At 39.4% G+C, this 19,642-nt stretch overlaps 1 long non-coding RNA gene across 30 annotated transcripts in view; it reads right to left on the reverse strand.

The window, feature by feature from the left end:
* Nucleotides 1–19,642, reverse strand: part of LOC126913330 (uncharacterized) — a 275,232-nt gene that overhangs the window by 79,470 nt on the left and 176,120 nt on the right. For all 30 annotated transcript variants that reach the window (XR_007708402.1, XR_007708395.1, XR_007708398.1 and 27 more), the window contains 2 exons: nt 19,191–19,304; nt 17,942–18,216 (listed from right to left, as the gene is read on the reverse strand). This is a non-coding gene — a long non-coding RNA (uncharacterized LOC126913330). The remainder of the gene's footprint in view (nt 1–17,941; nt 18,217–19,190; nt 19,305–19,642) is intronic.

Here is a 19,642-nt window from a genome sequence, read left to right on the forward strand (position 1 = left end):
CAGGGCTGGTGTGGGAGCTCCTGTCCTGGCAGGAAGGATGCGTGTTGTGCCCACTGAGGTTGCATGTGCCATGGCATTTTTGAACAGTATGTAAAAGCATGGAAATTATCAGGCAAAGTGGTGCCGTCTCTTATGTTATGGGATATACAGTGGCAGACCAGGGAAATTCCTGGGGATCATCCACACTGGTGAGCATATAGAAAAAGAGGTTTCCTGCCTGGGATTTCAGCTAGGGCATGGTGCTGTGTGCAGAAAGAACCGGACACTGTGTGTATTGTCAGAGAATTTGGCCTCGGGGGAGCTAAGAGCAATGCTGTGACAGGCCACTGTAGACACAATGACTTATATTTTCAATCAGGATTAATAATTGTTCAGGCCATCAAACATAAATAGCTGGTGTTTAGACAAATGAATTTTATATCAAGCTTTCGGTCATATGTATTCACGCACTACCACATCAATTGAAAGCAGGATGAGAGTCATCAAAGGAGCAATAGGTTGTGGGCAGTCTGACCTGATGGGTCCTGGGAAAAGTGTAGGTTTCAGTGCTGAGTACACAAATCAGACAGGCTAAGCCTGCATGGGAAAGGAATGGCCAGAACATGTTGCTCATCGGTATGGCATGAAAGGAGTCAGTTTAAAGTTTGTGCACGCACACTCTCAGAGACGTGCACAATCTTCTGTCTTTTGGGTTGACTTGTTTACTGGCTATAGTAGCAACGCCATCGCCCAGAGTGGTTGGCCCAGTTGCTGTCACCAAACCAGCACTAACCAGATGCAGATTTTGTTTCTATGGGGTAGATGGATGCCACGGGGACAGAAATCACAGATCTACAAACCATTGAATAAGGCAATGGAGAGTTCCCTAGCTCCAACAGCCCTCCTCCCTGGCAAGCTGAGCCTCCAGTCTGGAGGTCTGACATTTATTTTCCTTTCCCTGCTCTGACTCACATAGATTCCATCCCTGATTAGGTGGGAAGCACACTGGCTGGCCTGGCATGACACTTGTACAGGTGGCACCTCTTCATGTTGTTCATACTCGTGTTGGCTCTAGAAGAGCATCTGGCAAAAGCCATCTAATACTTACCTCAGTAGAGAGAATTGGAGGCAAAATGCAGTTATGAAATATGCTAAAATGTGTATAGTAAATGAGAGATGTGCCTGAATAAGAATGAAATATCCAGTTCATTCATGCAAATGACCTTAACTCAGAGCCAGGCTTGGAGCCAAAGTTCAATAAAGTTTGAATTCATCTCTGAGCTTGGTGCTCTGAGGACAACATTTTGCTCCTGGTATAGCTTTAGACACTGTAACAGGATGGACTGTCAAAAATGTCCTTGCCAGGAAGCATCACTTCTCAGAGGAATGTTACAGCAGTGTAACTCACAAGTAAAACACTACCTATTGGTCACACTTGAGCAGCCACCAGAGTTGCAAGTACAGCACAAATGTAATGTGGGAATTTGGCCTAAACATGTATATTGCATCTCTAGATTCTAAAAAATACCATTAAATTTTTAAACATTTGAGTACTTCTTTTAATGGATAAAAGTTAGCATTTTTGTTACTCACAGTTCTAAACAAATTAAAAATGGCTCTGATGAGATTTTAAAATTCCTGATTTTTAGAGCAGCAAACTCATGAGCAGCATGAGAAGCGGCTTGCCCTCTCCAGACTCTATCCGATTTGGTAAAAAGAGCTCAGGCAGGCTGCCAAGAGTGCAAAAGCTAAACAAGTCACAACTGTAGGCACAACACCTCTGCCTCTGCAGCCCAGGCAAGGCACTGGCATCCCACTTGGAAGGAAAACGGGAGGATAGCATTGCTGACTCACAGAGACAGGTGGAGGAACAAAGCAGTGGCTTGGGCTTAACTATGGAATTGACGGTAAAGGAAATTTTTTATTGCCAAGGGATACACTCTGTTTGTGATCAGCTCCACCATCAAATAGATATTTGTTCTTGGCTAAAAAAAAAATGAATATTTCTCCTTGAGGTTCCATTGATTTATCAGCACACGAGCGAAGTGTTCTTCTGGTATTGGTACAGTTAAGAGAACCATCTTACTGGGCCTGACACAAATGTCACTGCAGTAAACCAGATAGGAAAAATGTTAGTCACTGTAGAGCTCTCACACTGAAATGCATAGCATTTGTTACTGATCTGAGTTAAGACTCAGACTAATGGCAAAGAAAAGGCTCCATTTCCCATTGCTCCTTAATTCATTTATTTTTTTGAATAAGAAACATCAAAATATAGTTTTGATTCAACATTTTGAGTTAGAAAGCTTTTGTTTCCTTCAAGCTGGAACTTCTCACAATTTTGAAATCTTAGCAAATTTAGGCATAAAATGATGAAAGACAGATCAGCATTGTAAAAAGTTATTACAAAATTATAGAAATGAAATGCTTCAGCTGACCTCAGCTCACGCAGTTTTCAGATTTTCAATTTGTGGAAATTATTAAGATTTTTGCCTTTCATCCTGATCTGAGAGGAAAAAAAGTGCTAGCAGTTCAGAACTATCTGTAGTAGCAGAAGGGAGTTTCCCATTCTACTTCAGTCCCATTTGGTTGCTTTGTGTTTTGAAGTTATTTGCTAAGGGCCACTTATTCCTGTAATCTATAAAGGCCTTCTAATGGAAGCGATGGGGTGAGGCAATGGAAGTTACTACGCAGTTCTTGAGTATGAAGACCAAAGCAGCTCATAATTTGTGTCCCCCCCATTCTTCCCCCCTTTGGCTTCTGATCTGTTTATTCCCCAAACTGGCATTACTCCTTGTACTTTTACATGGGTAGCGACAAGCAAAGCACCTTGCTAATATACAAACCTCCATCACACTCAGAGTACTTAATGAAGGGCTGTTAAACTTCCTGCAGACTAGATTTCAAAACATAAGAATATTTTTAAATGCAATTAAAAGTCTTAATATACTTCCCAAAGCCAATCCAGAATAAAGAACATTCCTCTTTGGCAACTTGCAAATAATGGAGAAATTTCTGACCACAATGTCTCTGAAGCTATCCCCAGAGTCAAACTGGAATTTTTATTGCTGTATTGCCTTTTTAGTCATGCCACTTTTTAGCACTTTTCGTTCTGCAAGTAAAGGCTAAATATATGAGCAAAAGTTTCTGATGCAGTTAGAAGCAGCTTATTCAGCCTGTGTTGTTTATGAACTGTAGGCCACTCCTGTTCTTTCAAACCCCTGCATTACTAAGGCTTCCAGGAAGTTGCTCAGTGCTGTGCCATATATTATCAAGCAACTTTACATGCTGCGGTGAGGCTAGCCATCATTCCTTGCCAGTGAAATTCATCCATCTTCTTGTTTAAGGGCCTCTGTCAGTGACTGCACAGTCACGTAAGTATAAAGATTGTTCCAAATGAAAGATGTGGCCAGCCAAAGACACATCATAGCTCAGACACCACAAACTTACAAATCAGCAAACAAATTTCATTAAGACAAGATTCATTTAATAGAAATTGGTTTCCAATGGTGTATAAATGCATCAGTCAGTCAATTTGGACATTCAAATTGGGGTTCAACCAGTGTGTCATTAAAATAGATTTGTCATTCCCCACTTCCAGAGAAGAAAAGTTTTCTGTTGAGATTACCTCACTAAGGACAAGCATAAGCTGTTATAAACATCAGCATAAATATGGTAGGAATCCCCATGGAAGAGCCACTCACAACCACACCACCCTGCACCTGCATCCTGCAGAGGCTCTGAGGTGCCTGTCCTCTGTGCTTATATTCAGATGGGATCGCCAAACCATGTGGGGAAAGCAGAGACAAGAGTGGTGAAAGACTGCTGTCACTAACACGGCAAGTCACGGCCGAGCTAGGAACAGGTGCCAGGTCTACTTTATGTGCTGAAAAAGATTTTAAACATAGCTATCTCTTTTAGACCGCAGACGTAGAAATATGAGAAAGCAAAAAGATATGTTTTTGTCTGATTAGTGCCATTGAATCTGCAAACATACACATTTCTGGCTAGAAACAGAAGTAACAACTTCCACCTTCTCCTTCTTCTCGCTCCTCATAAACCCGAATGCTATATCCTGCAAGTGGGTAGTTACAGACAGGAGAAATAAAGGGGCATGAATTTCACGTTCTCTACATTGAATATTTTGGTCCCAAATTAAAGCCAAGAACATCCATCAAAAAATCCAAGTCACTTGATTTCACCTTTATGCTATGAAGTCCCCTTTCAGATTATCAGAATCTAAACACAGTATATAAGACCTGATATCAGAGTAGAAGAAGACAAGAAAACAGCAAGCTCTGCTTTAGGCCCTACTGATCAGTTGAACATTTTGAATGACTCCCAGGTGAGACTGAGTCCCTGAGTTCAAATACATTTAGTTCCTAGAAGTATGCATGGACATTCATAAACACTCCCCAAATGATACCAAGAGAGAAAGCACTTGCAGGGAAGTCTGATCTCACCTCTGTTTCAAAATTACATATGAATACTGTTACCTCTTGAGTTTAGATGGTAAATTATTAAACAGTAAAACCAATCTGATGTCTCTCTGACCAAGACTAGCACCTCAGTGTGGTTCAAGAGGATTTTTGCCTGTGTGTTTGCACATCATAAATGCCACGTATTTGTGCGTACTTGTACATTAGTACACAGACATGTATATGCATGCACACACAAATGTGTGTATACGTACAAGGAAAAATGAAAGATGCATGCAGAGTACCAAAAAAATTCTGCATTTCTGGTAAGAAAGAAAAGAGGAAAAACAACATTACAAAAGAAAACAAACTGCTTTCACGCCTGTCTAAAAAAAAAAATATATATATATATATATATATATATATATATGTATTCCTGGCAATGAGAGTCAGAAAAGTGTCACCACACGTGTTTTTTATATACAAGTGTCATAAGGCAATGTCAGGCATATTGCAGTCATCAGAGTTTTCACTGTGGAGCCATGCACACACATACTCTGCACAGAGCCAGAAATGTATGTCACAATGTCGATTGATACTGTTATTACAATCACCACAAGCCCTGACTTGGAAGCACTCTGCGCTAAGGCAGCCCCAGGTCGAAGGGACAAACTACAGCTTAGAGAGCTGTGTTTTGGTACTCAGAGCACCCTGTTGCTTGGTGTTGGGATGTGAATCGGTCTACATCAGATGAAGAGGTGGCTTTGCTTTCTTACTGTCTCAGCACTCTGAGGGGAATGGTAAGGGAAGAGGGAGTCACAACCTCTGTCTCCCCCTCTTTGCAGATGCAGGAGGCAGAGCAGTTATTCTGCAAACCCTGCCATCTGCATCAATGCAGGTGAGGACCAACTCAAAAAGCAAGGTATAAACAAGGGAATTCCCTTCCCTTTTTGTGTATGTTTACATACCTTGTGTTTTACCCTTCCTAAGTCCAATTTCTATTAGTTCATATTTGTTTCTTATTTTGGTCTGAAACTATTTGTCTAAGCATTTGAGATTTTGATAAATATTTTTCATTAGGTGTTACTTCTGGCTGTTTATCGATTCTGTTGTATTCTTGAGGTTCGTTTATTAACAAACTAGCCTCAGGCTAATTTCATATAGAAAAAATACCTACTGTTCTTATCCAGTATGAGTATCCGCAGAGCTCCCTCTGTCATCCTTACCTCCATGAAACAAACCCATGTCCAGTTTGATGTAGCAATCACCATTTTGTCTAGTGGATCATTCTACTAAGGGGATAAATCTGGTGCCTTGGCAGTAAGTTAAAGTATGGTTGGCAAATACATGTAGGCTTTGATGCTGTGAGTTGTCCTTTCCAAGCAAGAGTTTCTGGGTGGTATTTTAAAGTTATACTGTCTGCTGCTGTTTTCCTGGATATGATAACACTGCAATGTGTCTGTTTTGAAGAGGCCATGCTTTATGGATGCTGCACATTTACTGATCTCTTCTTATGACCTTTCTTTTTCCCCAGAAGTGGAAATGACAACAAATGAGCTCACATTGCAAGGGCTCAAGTGCCTCAAGGTGTCTTGGAGCACAGCCAGGCCAGGGAGCATGGGCTGAACCCGCAGTAGGGAACAGCTGACCCTGGGCCTCACTGATAACTGACCCCTGGCCTTTGGCTCGCTTACTGTTGAGGTCCAGAAAAGGACATTTCCACCCTTTCAGCTGAGTCAGGTGTGAAATTGCATAATTTGCTGCTTTTTGAGGAAAACGCTTTTGCACTAGAGGTGGGCACTCCGCCAGCACGCCCCATCCACAGACACTCAGCTGACTGCTCCCTGAGGGCACCAGGCAGGGTTTCAGTCAAGCCCAGCTCACTGTGGGCACCTGGCTTTGGGAGGAGTGTGGAGGGGGAAGGTGAGGCACCCCGCGGCCATCCTTCCCCTCCAGGCACCTGAGGCCCCCCCCAGGCATTTGGCCTCCCTCTCTCCAGCACTGCTTGGTGCTCAATGGCGTGATGCAGCCCCTGGTGTGGCTGAGGAGGAGGAGGTTCCGTGAGCCTGAAGTATAGATAGGAAGGCCACACTGGTTCTGTGTGTTGGCATGTGCTGAAATGGAGGGATGATTGAAACAGTGCCTTCACCAACATTCAGACTTGCTGCACTTGCCTGTACAGCTGTAGGCTTTAGGAAACCCCACTTTTTCCAGTACAATTTCCACCTGCAGTATGGCAAAGTTGGTCAGCTAGTCCTCAGATACCAAACACTGCAATAATGTTTTTCTTTAAGTGCTGCCTGTGTCTATATTCAGTCTTGTGGACAGAGAGATAAGATAGCATCACCCTCCAAACAAGTCATTATACTCTTTGGTGCATTTGATCTCTGTCAACAAATGTCTGCCCTCATTCCTTCACTGAGGTGAGGCAGCAGCAGCTCAGGCAGGGGAGGCTGGCTGCCTGGACTTCTGGCACAATACTGGGTTTCCAACTTCAGCAGTTAACAATGGCAGAAATTTTGTTTCAGAAATGGATGGTCAATGAAAACTATGGTTTGCACAGCAGCTGCAGTCATGAATCTCAAATCAAAGAAAGAGAAGGAGAGATAAGGTATTCGCACGAAACATTCAAGGAGTCAAAATGGCATTTTCAAATTTTTAAAAAATCATTCTTAATCTTTTTCAGCCTAAATCTTCAGATTTAGCTTTAAAAACCACATTGGATATATTCATCATTCAACAGCAAGACATAATTTTTCATTAAATCAACAAAGAAAAAAAAGTATTAGTTTAGTAATATAGAAGCAAAGAAACTATCTTCTGGTCAGTTCAAATATGGCATTAAATAGGATGGGATATCTTTATGTTATGAGCCTGTTAAAGGTGTGATTCAGCCTCACTTTAGTAGCATGTTGTTAATCTGTGTTTACATTTTAAAAAAGCTCAAAGCAACATTATTTTCAAAGACTAGATGTTTTGTCCCTTTCTGGACTAAGTTTGTGCTTACATCTTGTGTAATGGGGTCTTGTGAGTTTAATTTTCACATGCTATTTTTAAATGTACATACAGCTACAGTTATAAAAGTGGGGAAAAAATAAAAATTTCAATGCAAAACTTAGCATAGTTCCAGCAAGGTTTATATAAGAGACCAAATCATGCCAGGATACAGCAACTGGAATCTTCAAGGAACTCTGGGGAAGTTCTTTACCCCATTTCTGCTGCCACCACTGATGAACAACTCGGTTTTCCTTTACAAAGTTCATTCCTTACTCTGCCAAAAGAGTGTTGGCAAGCATATTTTACATGAAGCAGTCTGTAATTAAACACTTGTAGATGGCTGAACTCAGTGAGTTATGAATGCTCTGGGACATATAAACAGTCCTACAACAAGAATTGCTTCCATAATTTGAGTCAACAAAGTGAATGAGTTCTAAGCACAATTTAATAAAAAATGTAAGACAACATAGCAACACTTCTTTCTCACTAACATGGTGCTACGAGAGTACTGTAGTTACACTATATCTTTAAAAAGCCGAGGAAATCAGCAAAGAAAGGAACATTTTCTGTGTTATATTCGGGAGAAAAGAGTTGATGCACCCTAAACACAGCTCAGGCAAGAGAACAGACATGAAACTTGTAGAAAATGCCTATAATTCTTCTGGAAGCAGGACGTGAATATTTTTTTTTTCCCAAAAAATAATCCAATCCCTCATTTCTCATCCCTTTCCCACTCTTTAGTTGTGCAAGTGTTGGAACAACTTGTATCAGCAGGCTTAGGCTAAGGTTGACCAGCTGCTAACTTTTCAGTTGTAATTTTGTCTTGTGCACCACAGAAGCTTTACTGCAACAGATGAAAGATGTAGGGAAATGCCTTAGAAGCGGAGTGAAGCATTTCTGGGTTCAGTGCCTTGTTTGTATGGATAGATTGTTTTTTTGGTATAACACTATCTTCGCATTGTGAAGATCTATCTATAGTAGTGCTGGACCAGGTCATCCTGCTCAATTTTTAGCATATACAGCAATGTGCTGCATTGCACAAGTGCAAGTTTCCCATACTGGTCCCCATTTCCAAGTGGCTTTCCATCAGCTCAAATTCTAATGGAATATTTACTGTTGTCCATAGGTATAAATGTAAATATAATGCACCTGAATTGCCACTGCCTTGGAAAGTCACATGACCCCAGCATACAACAGCTCATGTGGGAACACACTTTAAACAGGTTGGGAAATGTTGAATATTTGGTTTTGATTGAAAAAAAAATATTTTGACATTTCAGAATTTTTTTATGAACATGTTGGTCTTTGAAAATGCCAATTTGGGATGAAAATAGTTTTTAAAATATCAGCCTCTTTCCCTAAGAAGGAAATTTCATCTGTCAACTAGTTGTACCATCCAAAACTAGTCAAGAGCAGGAATAAGTAGAAAACACGTCTTAAATAGGTACCTCTCTGTCTCTTGTTGAGCCCAAGAAGTTTAACTCAAATGGAATCATTTGGATTGGGCTGCTTGCCTTTTCTTTAATGGCCTAATTTTGTAGCAGTAGCCAGGACTATAATAACAACCAAACCAAAGAAAAACGTGGAATTGGACTTAGAATTAGTACATTCTGTCTGCTTATGAGGGAGAAGTCCAACTCAAACTCTTGCTCCTAAACACTTGCTCAAATTTTAGGAGGTTTGACTGGGGATTCACAACTTCTAACTCAAGTTTCTCTCTGTTGCTCATCAGATACAGTCATGACAAGTGATCTATAGGCTTTGATAGTTCTTGAACAGGTTCTACACCACCTTGAAGTTACTCAGTTACAAAGAAAGTGTTTTTAAGCCAAATTGTTTGTCCTTGTAATTTTGGGACTACCAGGGCTTCTGTAGCTAAGCCCGGCAGGTGATGCTGCTGTGATGTCTGAGTTTCCTTCAGTAGGAGTGATCACTAATAGTCATTTAGTCAGGAGGAAACTTGCTCGTCCTTTCAACCCAGTGGCAGCAGGCTCCACTGAGTGTCTCCCTCCCTCCGTAGCTCCGTTCCTCTATCATATTCCTAATGCCTGGGCCTGTACAGTGTCCTGCATGGGTTTTGCTGTCAGCAGCTCTGTTCAGTAGCTGCAGCAGAGGACTTCTTCCCCAGACGTATACAGACATTTACATTCCCTGATCCTTAATACACTGAACAGCGGCCAGAAGAATAAAGGTGTGTGACTCACCATCCTGGCTGATCTTTACTTACCTTAAAGAAAATTTTTCTGCCTATTAAATAAAAAGAGAGAGAATATGAAGGACAACAAACAAAATAGAATAGGCATAACACAACCGTGTGAAAGGAAAGGAAATGTGAAAGGAAATTTGCTAATATTCATTGCTTCCTTTCTAAAGGCACTTGGACACGTCTAGCTTTAAAACTTCCCACTGCTGCAGTTGAGGGTGTTAGGCTACTGTCCTACTTGGGAAGGGGCCCACTCCCATACCTCCCTCCCACTCCTTCAGGGTCTTTTTCTTGGTAGTTTTGTAGTTACCTCTGTTGGTGTTAAATTAATCCCTTCACCTCTATCCTTCTCTGTTTTGCCTATCTGCTTTCTTCTTCCACTTGAAAAGCTAAGTATCTTTGAATAAGGCTTTCTTGTTTTACAGTAGTGTTGGTGTTTGGACTGGGGAAATACTTTAGGCATGAGATTATTGCCAACAATCCTTATTTCTGAAAGAAAAGTAGGATGTTTCTTGGCAGCACCATCTGTGAGAAATGGGATACTCCCAAACTTTTGGGAAAAATCCCTACTGCCAGCTCCCACACATCACATTATTTTTCCCTCTGTATTGTGTTGTCTCTTAAAACAATAACCTAATGTGAAGATGTAAAAACCAACAGAGTCAACTTCAAAATTTACTCATGTACTCATCATCCTCAGTGTGAGGACCACAGCGCTGCCATGGCGCCAGAAAGCTGGGAGCACACATGTAGGTCCCTGGTACAGGCCCCTACATGTGTCCAGGCATCACATGTGTATGTAACAGCCTGGTATTGCTGGAGTATTCCAGTCTGTGTAAAGCTGTAGGAAAAGGGTTTGTTAAGTGTGGGAAGAGCTGCACTTCAGACAAGTCTCAGTCAGGACTGAGACTGTTCATGATTCAGAGCAAAAGGCAGGACGACAATAGCTGTCTTCCTGTCACCAGTATGTTCAGCCTGTAGTACAACACCAAGCTGAGCATGGAGTCAAAAGACTCTGTTTAAAGGTTGTTATGCAGTGTTTCTGGACATACTCTTTGATGCTATTCCACTCTGTGCATGAGTCATTTCTTTATCTTCAGGGAACAAAAGGAAGTGAGCAATGAATTTTTGAAGCTTGTAACAGGTGAACTAAGTGTGATGGACCCAGCGACAACACAGCCTATTCCCCCAGCTCTCTCCCCTCCAGCTTAAAAACAGCTCAGAAAAATGAAAATGAACTACAAGTGTCTGAGATGGCAGGGAATGAAAAGACACATTTTTCATTGAACTCATTTTCTACGCAGAACTTGAAACAAAAAATGGAAATTAAATATTTGGAAGAAGGGCAAGGTTTTTTTCAGTTCTCCTGGGAAATACAGAGAAATGGAGCTTGAAATTCTTGCTGGAAATGCATCTTTTGTGAGGGACCAGAGAAATTTTTAAGGGACAAGTTGGAGCTGTGATGGATGGTTTGTGGTTGTGACTTTTCAGTGGAGAGGAGGAAAGGATGTTTTTAATTTCAGGTTCATGGAAAAATCTCATAAAAGAGGGAAAAGAGTGGTAAACATGAACATGAATATGACTCAGGGGATTTAAAATGTAATGCAAACCTAAAAATGTGACTAGTGACAACCAGGCAGACAAACTATAAATATAAGTAGTCATGAGAAGCTGGCCTGATATAAATGGCCTTAGGAATTTGAAGGGGGAAAGAACATTACATTCGAGGTGTTGAACCCAAGTCCTAAATAAATGTTTGATACACTCACTGGGTTGAATATTTCTATTACTATTTTTATAAATTTCCTTTCCAGAAGAGTCTGTTCTGGACAACATGTCTGACCTCCTGCATAACTCAGGTCATATAGTTTCTTCCAGACATTTCTGCATGAAACCCAAAAACCCTCAGTTGAATTAGAGCCTATCTTTCAAAGGGCAGGACATCTTGCATAGAAGACTCCAGCTGATAGCTAGCAGAGCTTTAGTCATTTGTGTTTGCTGATAAAAACTCTCATCCTGTTTTCAAGTTGAATCTTGCAATTTTCAACTGCTGGCTATTGGCCTTCATACGCCTTTGACTATTAGATTTAAGAGCTCTTCAGTGTCAATTATTGACCCATCTTTTTGATGCATTATCCCTGGTTCTCTACATTCCATCCATGGAGTATAAATGCCAGTACAGTCTGGGTTATGGGAGGAAAAACCTCTATTTTTCATACAAATGTCCACTGTTTGGCAGTTTGTAATATTGGGTTCAACAGACAGACAAAGTAAGCTGCAGAAGCCATTGGTTTAAAGAATGAAACTGTAGTACATGGAAATATTTTCCCTACTTAAGTGAGACACCCATGAGAATCAGCGATGTTTCTGGAACAAGACCTTTCCTATATACTTACGGAAACATAGCTGATTATAATTATTTAAAATGAATAATCAGTCAGAGAGAGGATTTTATTTCTTAGACCAACTGTGCCATGCACCTATCTACAGGCATAATAAGAAAATAAAACAAAACAAAACAAAACAAAAAACTTTTAAAAATATGTGAGAAAAGGAAAGATTTATCCAGGTTTAAACATTTTGTATTCAGACTTATTTAAAAATTTAGTGGTAACTCTGCATATGGCTTGGGTTTGGAGTCAAACTTATTTACTTCTTTTACACAATATCAGAATATTCTCATGAAACCAGAAGTCAGCCTATGAACTATCATATGGAAGAAAAGACTGATTTAAGATTCTTGACAAGCTCACTTAAAAGCATTTGTGTGTGTGTGTGCGCGCGCAAGATTCCCATTTTTACCTCTCAGGAACTTAATATAAAAAATTTCATATGATCTAGGGTTTATTATTATTATTAAAGCTGAATCAGATTTGAGAATAAATTTATCTAAAAGATACAATTCTAGTTTCAGCCACATGTGTTAAAAGTTTGCTACTGCAGTTTTTCCTTCTGAACATTACAGTTCTCCTGCCTGTATTGCACACCTTAAAAAAAAAAAAAAAAAAAAAAAAGTGTGCCTTTTTTCTTCCAGAATCCTACTAGGAAGGCAGCTCACATCTGACAGGCATATTTTCATCTTGCTCTGCAGAAATGTCTGTTTTTAGTATAAAATAATTACCATGAGTGTATTAGTGTGCCTGGCTCAGGCACTGCAGACACTGCTGCCTGGACAGATGTCTAATGACATGCAGCCACATTTCCTGACAAGTTTGTATACAGCCACAGACGAGTCTGCAAAAATATAGTGATGAATTCCTGCAGATGGATAGAAATAAAAATTAAAAATAATGCCTTAAGAAGAACAGACATCATGAGATGTGTCTAAATGATTTTTGTCATCTTCACTATTGATAGCAAGCATTATCTGGATCTATGAATCAGATTCTGCGAAACAATTCACACTCCTGAAGGGGAGGTATCTTTGAAGTTTCTTCTCATCACTAAGGAGGATTTTCGCTTTATGGAGTTCATTATTGGAAGGTGCCTCCTGCAGTAGCTTTTCATTATTCACCCCTCACTACACCCTGCACAACCTTCCCATCAGCACCTTACCTATTGTCCCACAGGAAACAATGGGAGGTGGGGAGAAAGCCATCCACCTCTGAAGGTAACCAGTCCAAGTTCTGCACCAGGAACATCATACTGAACTGTGGGCGAATCACTCTCATAGAAAATACAGGATGACAGGAAAAACACAGTTACCCCTTTTGCATCCCCAGCTTATTGACCCTATATTGATGATGGCCACAAAGAGAGATGAAGTATTGCCAGGTTTGTTTAAAGTACTGCTTGTCTGCCAGTCCTTTATTCTCTCTGTTACATATTCACTTGTTCATCCAAAAGAAAACATGAGTAGAAGAAAACTATTCAGATGTTCCAGGTTTAGATAGCTGTGCTTTATTGCTGTTAAGAACCAAGTAGGATCTTTTTTAAAAAAATATTTCCGTGACAAAGTTATAGCTTTTAGGACTGTCATTTTTGCATACCTGGCATCAAAATCCATCGTGGTTTCAATGAAATTGCCCAGGTTCCTCCTCTGACCATATGACCGTGTTTAGCACAAATTCTGACCATACTTTCTCTTTTTTGCCTCTCTGCAAAGAGATTCTGTCAAGCAGAAGGTCATCTGCCTCCTATGGTGTATGTTGTAAGCCATATAAATTGCATTAAAAGACAAGACTTCCCTTAACAAGATTTCTTTCCTTTTTTCCTCTGCCTCCCCTAATAGAATCCTGAACATGTGCTACAACTCAGCAGAGGGGTGATGATGATAGAAAAAATACACTAGTGTTTATTGTGAATTACTATCCCTCTGTTGTTTAGCAAATCGTTATGATCTGATTGATTTCTTCACATGGTTTTGGCATTTTTAAGTATTTGCCTGGATAATTGTCTAGCAGAATTTCTGATGAGAATTTCTGTTGCTTGCCCTGATGGCCCAGTAGTCACCTTTCATGTTCTACAGTTGGTCACCTAATTCATGAGAGACCATTTTTGTGTCTATACAAAATATGTATTCTGGATAGGAATTAAGTGAATAAACATGTGGGGTAAAATTTAAGGAACATCCAGAATAATGAAAAAAATGGGGAATTGTTGCAGTTATCTTATTATTTACAAATCCTATTATGACACCATAACTAAAAGCAAATGGTGTTGCAGCCTTTTATTCACAACAATACCAACATATTTGAATGAGGAAGATTTTTTTGTTTTAACTTTCTAATCTCTAGCCAAAATACTATTCCTTCACTGTCACTCAACATTTGCAAACTGATAATTCTGGGATGAGCATGTCGAGGGCACAATTTGCAGATAAAAATGTATATAAAATAAACAATAATGCAAGGGGGTGGCCTTCAGAGCTATCTGAAGAAATAATACTAGTTCCTTCTTGGACTGTCTTGTGGGATGTGGGTTTTTTGTCAGATGTCTCAGCCTGAAGACTGTGGAATGGACTGGTTTTGATCCTCAGCCACACGCCAGTCAGGATCAGAACCATATCAGTCACATGTAGAATTACTCTTGGTTGTGTCTTGCCCTGCACCATTTTCCATTGGGAAGGCACAAGGTCCTCAACCTGTTTGAGAAGTGAATGACTTTTCACTGTTGTACTCTCAAGTACTCACAAGTCCCCACAAATAGAGATATTACTTGTTCACTCTCTTATTTGTCATGCAGATAGGAGATAGACTTTTCCTCCTGTCCCTGCCTTTAGAGGCCTGCTGGTCCAGTGAAACTGAATTTGCTTTATTCCACCATTGCATTTTGGATGTTTGCTAAATCCTTTTATGTGCTCAGCTGGGCTACGCATCTTTTAGTTGGTGGGTTTTGGAATAACTGCTGCATTTTGATTCACTTTCCCTTCTGAGGGTCTATCTTCAAATTGAATTTCTGCTTTTATCTTGACTGGGTTAACTGGACGGTTTCAGCTGACTCAGTCTGAACAGCCTGTTGGAAGCTGGCAGCTGAAATCCAGGTTGGAAGCTACAGTCCACTGCCTATGTGGATGTCCCTCTCTTCTAGCAGTGCTTTGTCATCTCTCTTACTTTTTAGTGCGTGTGACAGGGTGGAACCCTCATATTCCTGTTGCCTATTTTTTCGTTCTTATGGACAGTGTTTGTGGGAAAGATGACAGGGATTTTTTTATTATTATTATTATAGAACATGCTGACAGCTTCTTTCCCAGTCCAACAATACATAACCCTATTCTCTGGTGTCTCTTGGAGAGGCATCTGCTCAGTGTAATTCTGTATTTCAAGCCAGGAGGATGATATGGATCCTTCACCACTTAGTGATACCTGGTAAATGCTCACTAGAGAGAGTTTCTTCTCCCTTTTGCAGTACTTTATGCCTTACATATGATTTAATGGTGATCTCTTTCAGGTCAGAAGTGATCTTGAACACATTGACCAAGACGAATTGCTGATGAAAGCTTTGAAGAAACTTATGGTCTCCAAAAAGCTTCATTTCAATGAAACAGGATGTTTTGATGAAATTTTAGTTCATTGACAGCACTTTGAAATGCTTAAATAAAAAACTAAGTGTCTGGTCTCAGAAAGCATTTGAGGGAGCAACCAGACAGTTTTAGTCTTAGTGTCACCTGAGTTATTTTAATGAAATTAACTAGGATATTAGCTGATATGCTTAGATTTGGAATAATTCTAAATACTTTCTTATAAGAAAGCCTCAAGTTTTTGGAACATTTTGTAGTTCAAAAGCGATCATTGGATGTTCTTCTGGGTTTCATTTAATCCCTGGATGGACTTGTTCCCCTCCATTTAACAGAAATACATACAGACCAAAATAAGCAAGGCATGTGCTATGATTACCATGTTAATCCAAGGGTTTTATTTTTGTCCTGGTTTTGCTCTCTTTTCCTTAGATATACACATTGCCTCAGCTTAGACAAGTAAGCATTTCAGTGAGAGGGCCTTTCTTTTATTAATATATGGTATATGTTATGTGTACCATTTGTGATGGATATTACAATGCCATACATATATACCCCCTGCTCAAAGAGAATAAAATATAACAAAAGAAAGCATTATGTCATTTGCCCTCTTCTCTCTATTTAGTTAAAATATTAATTGTTTGTACTGCTGGAATTCCTAGGGACTCCTGATCCTAGCCTCTGGGTCAGTTTTGTTATGCACTAAACAAACATACAGTAAGAAGACAATCTCTGCTTCAGAATTTAGGGCTGGGGGCAAGTGCAGGGAAAGCCAGTTTAAATGGGGATTTACTGAACAATAAGAACAATAAGACAAATTAATCTGTTCTTATACCATTGTGTATTTTAGCTGTTTCATATTTGCAATTTAAATTCAGTTGCTAAATACTTCATGCTATTACAAAAAGCTTGATGCTACAAAGCCAAATTTATTCAAAGGTATTTGAGTTATTTTTGGCCACTTTCCCTGTGAAATTTGCATCTAATTCTCAGCAGTTTTAAAATATATGCTATCACTATGTCTCTGCTAAGTTCCTCATCAGAACAAATAATCTCTCTTTATTAGCCATGCATAGAGATCACAGTGAAGGATATGCATCATATAGATGACACATTTTCCAGGTAATTTACAAAAGTCTTACATGCTGTATAAACCCACTGATTCTCCTTTACCTCACATGTAAACAAGGTTGGATGCTTCTGCATGTATGCAATTTTTCAGGGTAAATAGTGCCCAGAACGTGTCTTTGAGAGAAATTAGTATTTGTAGCATCTCTTCCAATCTGAGCAGCCTTGGTCCATGCTGGAACACTTTATTTTTACTATCTGACATTTTGACTTTGACATTTCTAGTACCCCTCGACAATGCTCAATACTTAGGGTCCTTTATACAGATGCTGCCTGTTCCACGTAATGCAACATAATTCAGGGTCCCAGTGATCTCCTGATAGGCTAGACATGGTGAGGCACTTTGAAGATTTATTTATATAGTCTGGATTGAATGTAAATACTATCTGTTATTGAAGACAGTTTTAAGAAACAGTTATAACCCTGGAAGTGTACAGAGGAAATGGCAGTGACCTCCAACACAAACACCGGCAATACAGGGTAGGAAAAGAGCATAAATGGCAAGATAATTGTAATTCACAAACAAAATAACACTAGAAATGTGGCTCTGAGATGGCAAAGGGTGGTTGACGGGACTTTTGTTATTTGATTCCCTTTGTTTGGGTTAACACAACTGCACTTTCTTTCAGAGTAGCCAGAACAGTTGGGAAGGAATGAAAGAATTGGTTAGCCATTCTTGTTGAAGAAAGAGGTGACAACACATTTATAACTGACTGACAAATATGCTGTGTTGATAAAGAGCTTTTCCTGCATGTTTGATATTTCTCCCTCCTGAAAAAAAATTACCAATGACACTTTGAATGGAAATGTTCTGTTTTCTAAGCTGAATGAAGTCATAAATAAATCTTTATGACTGTTCAGAAATTTAGTGGAAGAGATGTAGAGATGGTGGTGTAAAATCAGGGATTATTTTATTTTCTGATTCCATTCGTTATGTCAGATTTGTAAAGATATAATACTTGGAAAAGGATTCAGGTTTCTAAATAAAATTAGTTTTAATTTTAGTCACAGAGGATTTTGTTTGCTGACAAAGATAAAGTGTATTGTGGATCTAAAATATTTCTGAGGAAAGCTTAGAAAAATAATAAAATGCTGGAATGCTTAAAATAAATCCTACTTTAATTAAATAATTTCCACCTTAATTAATTTAGTAAAAAAAAAAAAAAAAGGAAAGGAAATAAGCCATCCACTCTGTCTCGGTGATGCAGCTACCGAATTTAACCTCTGTATGCATGCAATTACATCACTGTGAATCCATACCGTGAGACCTCAGTGCGTTCCAGGGGCAGAAGAGCACTGGGTTCATATTCGGGCGTTGTCCGTATATGGCTGGAAAGCCCAGACGGCGTCTGCACGGGTGTAGCTCAGCCGTCAGCACATAACTGGGATGGGACAGAGCCACGACAGCTTGCTCCGCCAGCAGCCTTCCTCCGGGAATGTCAGGAATGCCCTCAGCGTTTATTCAGCAGGAAGCTATTGGTTAAAGGCACACAGCAGCAATTGGATGTGTTTCTTCAATTAAGAAACTTGGGTCGCTTTGAAACAGAGAGATACGTTTCTTACTTATGTGGGTAGATGATCATGTGTTTTCAGTGATATTAAATCATCTAAAAAAGAGATCTGCTTTTGAATATTTTTATTGCTTGCTACTTATATACAAAATAATGTTGTCTACCCCCACTGCAGTGGATATATATTTCTGAAATAATTTTAATATATTTGAATCTAGCAATAGTCATGATGAATAATTACTTCTGAGAGTCATTGTGGGGAATGTCAAATCAGAATGATAAGAAATGACTAGTTTAAGGACCAATTTTTTACGGGTTTGCCATTAAAAATCAAGAGAATAAACAACATACTATGTACAGAGTACTGCACAGTCAAAAGTAAGGAAGAATTATAGATTTGCTTTTGAGAACAATTCAAGATGCATTCAAAATGTGAATATGATTTGACAGATAGTGAAAAAAAAAGAAGGAAAAGAAAAAGAAAAAATTTTAACTTTGTTTGGCTTAAAGAAATATTTATATTTGTGAATAGATAGGTTACATCACAAGAGATGTAACACTTCAAGGCTGTCTGTAAACTGACTGTCCAGCATTAGGAAGGTGCTCAAAGAAATGCAAATAAATTGTGAGTGTCTTATAAAAACACGTTCCTCTGGGCTTGCTCAGGGCTTGTTACTGTAAGTGCTGAGTGCTTTAGTGTAAAGGGAAAGGGCACTAGTTCTGCTAATTTCAATGGTACTAATTACATGTGTAAAATTACACTAGTGCCAAAATGCTCTGAAGAGTTGCTACCTTTCAAGTTCAAGCATTTGTAGCAGCTTTGGTACAAATTGTAGCGTATATGTACAGCCAGGACTCAGTGAGAACTGGATAAACTCCTAGCCAAACTATGTTTTCTGATGGGTTTCGTCTTTTCTGAATTGGCATTATCCACAGACAGATTTTATGAATTAAGAACATATTCAAAGTTTGTGGTTAGTAAGACTTATATACAGTACCTCTTCCTCATCTCATTATGTGGCATGTACGTCTTGCATATCACTTCTTGTCATGATTGGAGGCTTACATTCAATCTGCATGGTTTCTGCTGTCTCATAAATTGTCTTCCAAGCCTGAAAAGACAAGAATCTGCATTAAAAACATAGCACTACACCATCATCTCTGCATGCACGCATCTTTAATTATGCATTTAGCAACTGCAATGCTTGTATAGGACAGCAGAGCAGAGCTGTGTTCTCTGAAGTGGGTACCTACTGCAACTGCTTATTGTAGACGATGATGTTTTTGCTTTACTCTGCAACTCTGTGTTTTATATCACAGTATGGGGTACTACAAAAAAGAGTCCACAAATGTCTTGTGAAGACTCATATATAGTAAATCCTGTATGTAAAACAGTATGACTTAACTAGAATGGTTTGCTCGGAATAGCTGTTTTCTAAGAAAGGTATTA

This window comes from Cygnus atratus, chromosome 5 (genome assembly GCF_013377495.2).
Source record: "Cygnus atratus isolate AKBS03 ecotype Queensland, Australia chromosome 5, CAtr_DNAZoo_HiC_assembly, whole genome shotgun sequence".
Classification (NCBI taxonomy): domain Eukaryota; kingdom Metazoa; phylum Chordata; class Aves; order Anseriformes; family Anatidae; genus Cygnus; species Cygnus atratus.